At 37.3% G+C, this 10,583-nt stretch overlaps 1 protein-coding gene across 8 annotated transcripts in view; it reads right to left on the reverse strand.

Annotated features, from left to right (window-relative positions):
- Positions 1–10,583, reverse strand: part of SLC20A2 (solute carrier family 20 member 2) — a 117,996-nt gene that overhangs the window by 106,991 nt on the left and 422 nt on the right. The window contains exon 1 of one of the 8 annotated variants that reach the window (XM_077152611.1): positions 10,341–10,572. The exons of the other annotated variants lie outside the window; for them this stretch is intronic. The gene's annotated coding sequence lies outside the window, so the exon portion shown is untranslated. Of the gene's footprint in view, positions 1–10,340; positions 10,573–10,583 lie in introns of those variants that run through there. 8 annotated transcript variants of the gene reach the window in all.

Consider the following 10,583-nt stretch of genomic DNA (forward strand, 5'->3'; position numbering starts at 1 on the left):
GTTTTGTTTTTTGTTTGTTTTTGTCTGTCTGGTTGTTGGTTTTTTTTGTTTTTACTATTATTACTTTTATTTTTTTCTCTATATTAACATTCTATATCTTTTTCTGTTGTGTTGCTAGTTCTTCTAAACCGATGCAAATGTACTAAGAAACGATAAAATAAATAAATAAATAAATAAATTTTAAAAAATGGACAGCACAATAATACCTAATTGTAAAGTAATCATGTTAAAACACTGAATGAAGCTGCATCTGAGCTATAGGTTTTTTGTTTGTTTGTTTGTTTGTTTGTTTTTTACTATTATTACTTTTATTTCTTTTCTCTATATTAACATTCTATATCTTTTTCTGTTGTGTTGCTAGTTCTTCTAAACCGATGCAAATGTACTAAGAAACAATGGTCATGCATCTATGTGATGATGTTAAGAATTACTGATTGCATATGTAGAATGGTATGATTTCTAAATGTTGGGTTAATTTCTTTTTTTCCGTTACTTAATAAAAAAAAAAAAAAAAGAAGGTAGGAGTAGCTATACTAATATCGGACAAAATAGGCTTTAAATGTAAAGACATCATAAGAGATAAAGAAGGACACTATATACTAATTAAAGGGTCAGTTCACCAAGAAAGATATAACAATCATACATGTTTATGCTCCCAGTCAAGGAGCTCCAAAGTACATGAGACAGACACTGGCAAAACTGAAGGGAGTGATAAATGTTTCAACAATAATAATAGGAGACTTCAATACACCACTCTCATCTACTGAAAGAACAACCAGACAGCAGATCATCAAGGAAACAGAGAAGTTAAATAACTCGATAAATGAATTAGATCTAACAGCCATATATATAGGTTATTGCACCCCAAAGCACAAGAGTATACATTCTTCTGTAGTGGATGGGTCAATGCAAGAAAATCAATTAATGTGATACAGCAGATTAACAAATCGAAAGGGGAAAAAAACACAGGATCATCTTGATTAATGATAAAAAACCATTTGACAAAATTCAGCATCCTTTTCTGATAAAAACACTCCAAAAGATAGGAATCAAAGGACCTACCTCAACACAATAAAGGGAATATATGAAAAACCAATAGCCAGTACTGTACACAATGGAGAGAGACTGAAAGCCTTCCCCTTAAGATCAGGTACAAGCCAAGGATGCCCACTGTCACCACTATTATTCAACATTGTGCTAGAAGTTCTAGCTAGAGCAATCAGGCAGGACAAAGAAATAAAAGGCAGATTTGCAAATGATATGATACTATACTTGGAAGATTCTGAGAAATCTACAGCAAAGTTACTTGAGCTAATAAACAAATCCAGCAAGGTGGTGGGATATAAAATTAATATGCAAAAATCACTAACATTTCTATATACAAGAATGAGCTGGCTGAGGAGTCAGTTGAAAAAAATTCCATTCAAAATAGCAACTAAAAGAATCGAATACTTAGGAATGAACTTGAGTAGGATGTAAAGGACTTATACACAGAAAACTACATAAAATTGCTAAAAGAAATCAAAGGAGATCTAAATAGGTGGAAAGACATTCCCTGCTCATGTACAGGAAGGCTAAATATAGTTAAGATGTCAATTCTCCCCAAACTGATCTAGAGATTCAACACAGTACCAATCAAAATTCCAACAACCTACTTTGAAGATTTGGAAAACCTAGCTACCAAATTCATTTGAAAGGGAAAGAGACCCCGAATAGCTAAAAGCATCCTAAAAAAGAAGAACGAAGTAGGAGGATTAGCAGTCCCTGACTTTAAAACCTATTATAAAGCCACAGTGGTCAAAACAGCATGGCACTGGTACAAAGACAGAAGCACTGACCAATGGAATCCAATTGAGAGTGCAGAAATAGACCACCAAATTTATGGTCAAGTGATTTTTGACAAGGCTACCAAATCCTCTGAACTGGGACAAAATAGTCTTTTCAATAATTGGGCATGGAAGAACTGGATATCGATAGCCAAGAATGAAAGAGGACCCCTATCTTAAACCCTACACAAAAATTAACTCAAAGTGGATCAAACACCTAAATGTAAGAACTAGCATCATAAAGCTTCTAGAATAAAATGTACGGAAACATCTTCAACACCTAGTTATAGGAGGCAGTTTCCTAAGCTTTTCACACCCAAAGCACAAGCAACAAAAGAAAAAATAGATAAATGAGAACTTCTCAAAATCAAATGCTTCTGCACCTCAGGAGACTTTGTCAAAAAGGTGAAGAGGCAGCCAACTTAATGGGAGAAAATATTTGGAAATCAAATATCAGACAAAGGTTTGATTTCCTGTATGTACAAAGAAATCATACAATTCAACAACAAAAGATGAAACAATCCATTACAAAATGGGCTAAAGATATGAACAGGCATTTTTCTGAAAAGCAAATACAGATGGATCAAAAGCACAAGAAGAGATGCTCATTTTCACTGGCTATAAGGGAAATGTAGATGAAGATGACAATGAGATACCACCTCACACCTATAAGAACGGCTGCTATTAAACAAACAGGAAACTATAAACGTTGGAGAGCATGTGGAGAAACTTACTTATGCACTGCTAGTGGTAATGTATAATGGTGTAGCTACTATGGAAGGCTGTTTGGTGGTTCCTTAGGAAACTAAATATCGAGTTGCCCTATGACTCTGTAATAGCACTACTTGGTATATACCCAGTAGAGTAGAAAGCAACGATACAGACATTCACACGCCATGTTCATAGCAGCATTGTTCACAATTGTCAAAAGATGGAAACAAACCAAATGCCCATCAACAGACAAGTGGATCAACAAAATGTGGCATATACATATGATGGTATATTATGCAGCAGTGAGACAAAATGACGTCCTGAAGCACATGATAATATGGATGAGCCTTGAGGACATAATGCTAAGTGAAGTTAGCCAGACACAAAAGGATAGAGACTGTATGAGTCCACTTTTATGACCAGTATAAAGGTATAATCAGAAGCTTATAATACAGAAGACAGGGGACTTAGGGATATATAGAAGCTAGAGATGGATGAACGTTAGCTAATGAGGTTGATCTCCAGTGTAAGGGAATAGATAGGAGCGAAGGTGATTCTCTAGTGGGTCTAGAAGTAATATTACCATACTGAAGATGAACAAGATTGAAAGGGGGTGTATAGATCTACGTGTCCCACTGATACTAGAAATATGAATCAGTTTCTGTAAGAATTACTTCAAAGATATGATTGTTATATAAAGAGTGTTTAAGTCCAGGGTATAGGGGGAAAACTGCCATTGCATACTATGAGCTAGTTCAAAAGGAAACCATCAGCACTACCACAGCAACAGCAGAGGTAAAGAATGGGGTGAGAGACAAGTGTTAAGAGGAGGTTTAGATTTCCTATTTGGCGAGGGTGTGTTTATTGGCTTTCTGTCTCTGGGGAACAATGAAATTATCTAAAATTGAGAATGTTGATGGACTGTGGACTTTAGGCCTCCTACATGATGCACAATGAATGCAGGTGGCTGAAAATGCACTGATAGAGAAGTAGATTGGTGAACAATGGTCATATTATGAATGAAGGGTGTGCTGCTACAAAAAGGAACAATGTCATGAGGCATACAATGATGTGAATGAACATGTGGGACATTCGGTGAGACAAAATAAGCCAGAAACAACAAAAAAAAACAACAATGGTACAGTCACCTTTAGAAAATACTTATAAGAAAACAGGGGCTTGGATTGTAAGCTTTTAGAGCAGACACATTTAAGTCCGGAATGGTGATTATTATTTCTGGATTTTTAAGAGGCTGTTTTATATATATAACCTGATGTTTAGAGATAAGAATGAAGCCAAACAGGTTGGGGTTAAAGTAATTCAGAACATAAGGGTAAGGAAGAGAGTGTCTATATTTTAGAACCACACATACTCTCTGAGACCAATGGAAGAAAGGTTTATTTGATCTGGAACTGAAATTTTCTGTAGTGCATAATCTAATTCAATCTATCTGTACAGTTCATTTGAACAACTGAAACACAGGAAGCACAGAATAAGAAAGAGGTCCTTTTATCCTGCATAGATTATTGTAATGCTGGAAACATCCTAGAGTATACTAAGCAGATAATCAAAAAGTATTGGCAAAGTCCCCTGAGGGAGGAGCAAAAGAATACGGAACTATTAAACTTTATCATCAGGGAATCTCCTGATCCTGTGTCAAACTTGACATTTAAATCAAAAGGCCATGCCCTTGATCATGAGGCTTACTCTTGTGAAGCTTACGTAGTAGTAAAAAAGCCTAGACTACCTATAGGCATGCCTAAGAGTTACTTCTGGAGGACCTCTGTTGCTGCTCAGATGTGGCCTCAGTCTCTCTAAGCCCAACTCTGCAAGTGAAATCATTGCCCTTTCCCCTACATGGGACAAGATATCCAGGGGTGAAAGTCTCCCTGGCGACGTAGGAGATGACTCTCAGGATGAATCCAGATCTGGCACCTTGGGATCAACAATTACATCCTGACCAAAAGGGGGAAAAGAAGTGTAATTAATAAAGTATCACTGGCAAAGAGAGTTCAAATAGAGTCGAGAGGCTACTCGGGAGGTGGCTCTTATGCAAGCTTCAGGTAGACCTTGCTACCTATCATAACCTGCCAACCCCCAACCAGAACCATTCCAGCCAATCCTAAAGAACACCCAGGGCAATATATACAATTCCACAAGGGTTCCAGGCATTAGAGTAACTTGCCAGAAACCTACAACCTCCAGATGTGTCCTGGTCCAGATAAGTCCTGTAACCTAGCCCAGCCTCTCCAGTACATCAGATAATTCCATCTCCCATCCCTTATTAGTAACAGACCCTTTCAATATAAAAAATTTAGAATTACCATTGGCCAAACATCCCCAAAGAGAGGTATGGAAAGATCAAAGGTGATGGTGGAATTACACATAGAAGACAGGACTTAACAAATGAATATGAATTGCTGAATCATTAAATTGAGCTCTCTTTTAGTCTCCAGCATTTTACAGAAGCTAGAAATAAAAACCTAAAATTGTGAAATTGTAACCCATGTCAAACTCTGAAATATGTTCTACAACTAATTGTGGTACTGTGCTTGGAAATTTATAGCTTTTTTTGTATATATGATATTGTTCACAAAAAAAGGGAAAAAAAAGTCAATTGTGATGATAAAAAAGTATTTAAGCCCTGTAGCCTCCTATATTCTGGAGCAGCTAGAAGGAAAAGTATGAGAGGATCGTATGGCAGCCCATGACAAACTCTGGGATCTATCCTGTAACCATTTTTTGAAGAGTGCTTTGAAAACTATTGCTTTTTTATATCTTTGCTTTATATATGTTATACTATACAATAAAAAAAAGTTAAGAAAAATTTATATAAGAGTCTTTCTTTCAGGAGAGGGTTGGCAGCACAATCACTTGAGGATGGCCTAAAATACAGATGTCCAGGCCTAACCCCAGCGCTAATTAATCAGAAATCTCTGGGGTTAGGCCTAGACATTTGTCACCTCTTAATAAGCCCAGGTCATTCTGATATGCACTCCTGGTTTTAGAGTTGCCACACTAAATCATGTTTAGCATCCAGCTCTACAACCCTAAAATTCATTAAATGGGGTAACAGAGATTTTATTAAATTATCCTATCTTGATGGGCTTAAAATAAATGAAACCTCTTTTCCCATCTCTTTCCCTAAAAACACATCATGAAAAGGTAATAGCGTAAAATTAAAATTAAGGCAAATGGGCCAAATTGAATCAACACTTCAATATCTTTTCTTTTTTGCATGGGCAGGTACTGGGAATTGAACCCAGGTCTATGGCATGGCAGGCAAGAACTCTGCCTGCTGAGCCACCATGGCCCACTCAATACTTCAATACGTTTTAACTCAAATTTTCCAAATTATTTCCTTGGTTATTTAAACAGAATACAAGCTGTAAGACATTATTCCAAAGTAAAGTTACTTCTATGATAGGTCATCCCAAAATATGCACTGATGTTAAGATATCATTTCTTCACTGAATCAAGTTAAAAAGCTAACCTAAAGATAAATAGCATGACCACCTGCCCACCAGAAATGATCCATAACACAGAATACCTACAAAGTGTGAGTCTGCCCTGGCCACTAACCAGGTTTGTGACCCTTGCTTCATTTAAGGTCACTTCCTTCTAATTCCTGGACAGCAGACATGGTGAAGTCTACCAATTCCTTACTGCAGCGTCATTTAGTTTCAGTGACTCTGTTGACACTTACTGCCCCCAAAATAATATTGTCAGCTCCCCTCAAAAGGGATGCATAATCGGGGTTTCATAGAATGAAACCACTTTCCTTCATCTTGCTGTATTTTATTTGTGGACTCTTATCTAATTCCACAAGGCTTCAAAATAAGTTTATTCCAGGTTTGTTACCACAGTAACAATACCATTTATATATTTTTTTCCACCAAGGAACTATTACTTGGTTTAAAGAAGTCTCCTTGTCCCCAAGAGTGTTCTCTACTACCCAGGATTCCAAATAGTGACAAAGCAAATGCACAGACTTGCACAGGACACCTTTAGTATACCCACATTCTAGTATACTAAAACCTACTAGGGTTTTAAATCCTAGTAAGTATTTTAAAAAGTCAGTAAGCTATCTAATGTCATTCAGTATTAATTTGTTTGGCATAAGTTTACTGATACAACCATTATCCTGTGTCCTGATGAATCACTGTCCTAGCATCCAACAACTACAAAAAGTTATCATCCCTCTCTCTATATAATATATATAAACCACACTCAGCTTTGAGATTCAAAATTCAGTTCTTATCTCCTTGTCCTTAATTTTCTCAAGAACAGTGTCCCCTTAACGATTTCATTTTATCACCCTCTTCTGTCTGGAAAAATCTAATATTGTTTCTGCAGTTCAGTCATTACAACCTTGCATGCTACTTTAAGATTGAAAGAGAGCATCTTTTACAGATGACATAGTAGCCTCAACTTTTAGATCTCTCATTCAACTATAAAAAGGCCACAGAGAAACCACACTGACTCTGGAGCCAGTCTGCCAGAGTTCACATGCAGTCTACCCTACTTATTACTTGCATTACTGTGGATGAGTAACTCAACTTTGCTGTGCCTCAGTTTTCTCTTCTGAAAGATGGAGATAATGATAGTACCTACTTCAAGGGATTATTGTGAGATTCAAATAAAGTCACATGTGAAGGAGCCTGGGACAGTGCTTGGTATGTTTTAAGCCCTACATAAATGTTAGCTATTTATCAACACTATTTTATTTAGCCCCAAATTCTCATACTGCTTCATGTGGTAGACACAACATTTGCCCAACTAAAATACTATCGAGGACTAGGGCCACATTTTAAATCTCTCTGATGTTATCCCATTGTACCTAATATTCACTCAAGATACATATACAAACCTACTCAGTACATATTATTGTACTGTATACCAAGGAAGTTTTTAAAAATAATACTGTATAAATAAATATTCCCTGTCCCTAGTTGTTTCTATTTTGGGGGATGCAAAACACATGAAACACTTATACAATAACATAAAGCCATAAAAGATTACCTGCTACTGTGTGGTAGAAACAGCTAACGTGCAAAAAGCTCACTGTGGGTGCCAAGATTGTGGGGAAGGTAAGACTCAAGCAGCTGTGACCTAAAGGTTATGTGGAATCTTCACTAAGGGAAAGAGAGAAGAGGATTTCCAGTATATTTGTTCATTCTACAAATGTTTACTGAGCACCTCTGTTCTAGGCCCTGGGGATAACAGCAATGAGCAAGACACAAAAAGGTCCCTGCACTCAGGAAGTATGCAGGGCACTCCATAAGAGAATGAATGACTTGTTTTCCTACCAGAGGAAACACAAAACCGCTTAAATGCTTTACAGACAGGAGCCAATACTGGCATCAGGAGCAATGTGGCTTTGCAACAATGATAAACATAAAGAAATGGCCGTGATGAAAACTTCAGTAATTTTTCTTGCACCATATTCTAAATTTCTTTATTATTTAAAAAACACATTGAAAAAGGAGAGTTTCCATAACCTTTTTTTTTTTGCATGGGCAGGCACCGGGAATCAAACCCAGGTCTCCGGCATGGCAGGCAAGAACTCTGCCTGCTGAGCCACTGTGGCCCACCCTCTCCATAACTCTTGATATAAACAACCTATGAGAGATTTATAAACACATATAGTCAACATTATAGGACCTCTAGTAACAGAGACCTATGGAAGCTTAGTTCCTAAATTTTGCCCAAAGAAACCCTATTAACACTTTGCTTGCATACCCGTGTGATTTGTCCCTCACTTCCCAACCCCGTGACCATTTTTCATTTCTTCACTTCATCTATTAGTAGCTGCCCACAATTACCAAAGTTGGGAAAGTGCCTGATGATTCATGAGGTGGAAAGAATCAGTCACAATGGGTAAAATTAACTCTCCCCACAACACACACAAAAAAGTGAACTTTAAAACAAACAAACAAAATCCTTCTATAGATACCAATTCTCCACTCACCTCCTCCCCAAAGGCAATGTCTTTAGATAAAGAAACACTCTCACAAATACTGAATGACAAAATATTCTCAATTTTTTCCTCTTTCCAGAAATGAATCACTAGAGGCAGGTAAGTCAAATATGCTTCAATGAGAAGACACACCTCTCAAGCACTTCCTCATCCTCTCTGCTTCTTTGAATTGCTTCCACTCTCAAGAGGATGCAAATTGTTAGACCATATCATCATTCTCAGAAAATATCAGTGTTAATTTTTAACTGTTATGCCTATATAAATCATTACATTTTGTCTTTAAAAGCATAGCCAAATAAATTTGATTAAAGAAGGCAAAATGACTTAATAAATCCAATCAGGAACTTAACTTCTTAATGTACCATGCCAAAACTGGACTCGAACTGATTATATATTAAAGATATTCAAAGGCAAACTGCAAACTTAAATAAAGCCCCTACAATTTAGATCATTTAACATTCATAAATGCTTAGCAAATTTTGTTAAACATAAACAAAGCAGCAGCCAACCCATCATTTTTTATTTCCTTAGTTTGATATTGGAGAATTAGTCTTCATGTTTCCTTATGTCACTGATTGATCCTTAATTCGGAACGTCATTTAGAAATAAAATATGGAAGGGGGGGTCTGTTTCAGAAACAACCATTAATCCTTTTCCTGCCATTTACCTTTTCCCAATATATTAGTATAGCTTGTTCATTGTTCAGTATTATGTAATGGAGACTTGGATAAATAAGAGACATAAAATTTGGGGGAGTTATTAAAGACCCAAATAAAGGAACTAACTGCAGTTCTGTGAATTTTCAAAGCCAACTTCCAACTTGAAAAATACATAAATTTACTCTGTAAGTCATTTTATACTGCCATCACCATTATTTTAAAAAAGCAAAGATGAAGTGTTAAATGTGGAATTAACCACATGAGTTAATTAATGTGACCATAGACTGGGACACGTTCAAACTCATGTATTCAAATATTTCTGAGCAATCTATGCTTACACAAAATTATCCCGAAGGATTAAATGAGATAAAGCATACAGACCATTTGGCACAGGCCTGGCAAACAGTCAGTACTCACTAACGGCCAATACCATTGCTCCTAATATTTCAACTTTTTGTCTGAGAACACTGAAGTCCGCTATTTCAATGGGAGTCAAACTAAATGGTTATAAAATCCTGTATATGATTATATCTAATATGCAAATAAACTAATATATTTTAATAATATAAAAGCTAACATGCTATCATACCAAATAAAGTTCTTCATCTAGAGGAAGCTGAGTTTCATTGTTACAGAATGCTCCATAAAGAAGCAGAGAAAACTTGCTAAGGGGTACAGTGTTAAATGTCAGCTCTTATCTCTGCCTGTCAATTAAGGATATAACCTCTACATGGCCTACTATGAATTATAATTAGCAGAATGCGGATGTTAGCGTACTCAATGTGAATTAAGACTTCAAGCACACCGACAAGTGAGCATCTCAAAAGCTGCACTAACCACTGAAAAGTGATCGCTTCAACACTGATACTCAATACCTGCATAAATCCATGACCTGTACCACACCGGAAAATACATTTCTCAAGTCACTATACGATTAAAACCAAAAAAATACCCGAAATCGTTTAAACTGACAATACTATAGCACTCTGATCCCATCCAGTTCTTAAAAACACTTCATGGTCACGGTCACGCATTATTTATGACAGGGAGAACAGAAAGACTGAAAAGAAGACAATTTGGAGAGCATATGGTTTCCTTAGAGGACCCGTAAATATTAAAAGTAACCAACCCTACGCCCTCAATCTGCGTGCTTCCCGGCTTAACCTTGATTCGTGGAACAATGCACACTCCCCCTCCCACGCCGAGTCACACCCAGGGCGCGCCGAAGGCACCGGGCTCCCGGGTAACGACCGGTTCCCGCTACTTCCCGCCCGGTTTTAGCGAAAGCGCAGCACCGCACACTAGATCCACGTGGGTTTCAGGGCAACAGTGGAGAGACCCACCACCACCATCACCAGAAGCCTCCCGCCACCCAGCGCACCCCCGGACCCGCCCGGACCCGCCCGC

This window comes from Tamandua tetradactyla, chromosome 3, assembly GCF_023851605.1.
Source record: "Tamandua tetradactyla isolate mTamTet1 chromosome 3, mTamTet1.pri, whole genome shotgun sequence".
NCBI lineage: Eukaryota > Metazoa > Chordata > Mammalia > Pilosa > Myrmecophagidae > Tamandua > Tamandua tetradactyla.